This window comes from Sinocyclocheilus grahami, unplaced genomic scaffold (assembly GCF_001515645.1).
Source record: "Sinocyclocheilus grahami isolate Dianchi unplaced genomic scaffold, SAMN03320097.WGS_v1.1 scaffold1849.1, whole genome shotgun sequence".
Classification (NCBI taxonomy): Eukaryota; Metazoa; Chordata; class Actinopteri; order Cypriniformes; family Cyprinidae; genus Sinocyclocheilus; species Sinocyclocheilus grahami.
In genome coordinates this window covers 118,098-120,459 of record NW_015507028.1, presented here as the reverse complement: position 1 = coordinate 120,459, position 2,362 = coordinate 118,098, and the positions used below count along the sequence as shown (strand labels likewise).

General features: G+C 37.3%; 1 long non-coding RNA gene across 1 annotated transcript in view; it reads left to right on the top strand.

Annotated features, from left to right (window-relative positions):
* The first annotated feature begins 602 nt into the window (after positions 1 to 602).
* Positions 603 to 2,362, top strand: part of LOC107573017 (uncharacterized) — an 8,179-nt gene continuing 6,419 nt past the window's right edge. The window contains exons 1-2 of the long non-coding RNA XR_001607438.1: positions 603 to 734; positions 1,800 to 1,802. This is a non-coding gene — a long non-coding RNA (uncharacterized lncRNA). The remainder of the gene's footprint in view (positions 735 to 1,799; positions 1,803 to 2,362) is intronic.

Here is a 2,362-nt window from a genome sequence, read left to right as displayed (position 1 = left end):
AAATATCAGTATTCAACATTTCATGTTTAAAATATCAAAACATTATTCATGCATTTGTAACTGCAGGTTAAAGCGTTCCATGTCCCTCTAAGCTGCATTAACGTGTAAACGCATCTAAATGCAACTTCAGATGCAACTTCTGCAAAGATGAATTTTATTGATACTGATTTAATTGATTTAGTAACAGCCTAAATGTATTATTATTATAATTGACTGATTAAATGTAAGAATTTGACTCAAAAGATGATGCACACTTTTAGAAAAAATGGCTTTATAAAGGAAAAAGGTAAAAATGCACATAAAATGTAAAAATCTATTTAAACTTATTGGAAACGATTCATTTCTATCACTGATGTGAACTGACCACACAGAATATGAAGAATATCAAAAACTTTAGGAGTCAGCTGTCCACGGTAGTCCTTAAGATATCAGCACAATAACACACTCAGCAAAATATCGTATAATTATCTTTATTGATAAAATCACAGAAAATATTTAAATATTATTTTTTGTCAATATCACACACCCCTAGTACTGACACAAAATGATTTGCAATGGTCGCTTTGTCACGTCCCGTATAGACAGCCTCAAACTGTTGGTTTATTTCTTTCATTTTTGGTTTGTTTGGTTTATTTTTTGGCTAGTAGAAGTTATAAATGGCTGGTAACTTAAAAATGTTGTAGCCAAATTGGCTGGTGAGTGAAAAAGTTAATTTCAATCCCTGATTACAATGTGTGCTGCAATTACACAGAATGGTGTCCTGCACCATCTTGCCACACTTGGCCCCTATAACACTGATCACATCATACGTTTTCTGGATGCTGTTCATGATATGCTTGTTTAAGGTCTGCAGAATGAAGATTTGTTATAATCTGTGATAATGTCAGCTTTCATCACGCCCATCAGACCCAAAACTGGTTTGTTACTCATCCCCATTTTTCTGTTGTCTACCTGCCTCTGTATTCACCATTTCTAAACCCTATTGTGAAAGTGTATGATCGTCATTCCTATGTGGAGACATTGATGCTGCCTTCATCCAAGGTTGGATACGCCATACAAGGAGGTTCTTTCCACAGTGTTTGGCAAGAGAGAACATAGCATGTGACGTAGATGAAATATTGTGGCCGGACCCAGCCCGGAAGAGAGATGGAGCCTAGATACACCCAACCATCTTGCCCACCAACAAACACACGCACACACACACCAGGCCCAGATTAACACAGTGCAGTGCCCTAGGGTGATCACATTTGAAGTGCCCCCCCCCAATGCAACTCACATGTCATACTAAATATCTTTATTTCCATCATAAATAGAATGTATGAGGACTACATGCAAAACCATATGTCTAAAAAAAATTGCAAACATATACCAAATAAGCAAGCACAAGAAAGACTGTTGTAAGCAACCATATCAACAGCTGATTGGTTCAGAACCACAGAGATGCACGACAGCAAAACACACACACTGAACTTTACAGGAATCTCTAAGCAATCAGCTAAAAGAGAAAACTGTTCCACAAATTTCAAATCGACAACAGCATCACATATTTGCCTTACCTTTAGCAGAATTTTTTTCCCTAGACTTTGTGCATGCAAAATCGTTAATTAAATCCTCAAAAGTCCATTCCCTAGACTATTTTGGATTCAATAGCCAGCAGGGAGAGTGCAGACAGCTGCTTCTGTCTCATGGTTGTCCTGAGTTCATTCTTCACTCTTTTAAGTTGAGAGAAGGATCTCACGCCCTCGCAGTTGGTAACGGGCAGGGTTAAGAACAGTCTGAGTGCAACAAATACACTTGAGAAAGTAGTCTGTAGCCCATTTTTTCATAGAATTTGCAGCATATCCTCTGGTGAAGATTTTTCTCTTCGTGCACGAAATTCTTGAACTGAAGAAGTTCATCTTCAAAGTCTTTGTCCAGGTCATCTGGATATGTGGATGAGAGCGCAGCCAGGGATGGGCAGTATTTCAGATACATGTATTTAAAATACGTATTTGAAATACAAAATACTATTTTGTATTTTGTATTTGAAAGCCTTCGGCAAAAATCAAATGTAATTTGTATTTAAATACATTTAAGATTAGTATTTTTGTATTTTCAAAATACATAAAATACTGTGTGCCAGTCAACCTCTTTATCAGGGTGCTGATTTAGTTCAAACACACCCCCTCCAACCCCAACCCCAACCTTCATCATGTGAGCTACAGCTGTACAGCTCCATTCAGCATTGGGTGAGTGAATTTTCTGGAATAAGAGAAGGTGAGGATGTCATGGTCAATTGTACATGTTGATTAAAGTTAAAATAGTGCATCATTCAGATTTGCCGTCAGTTAACATGAAAGAATAAAAGAGCACTGACAAGGGG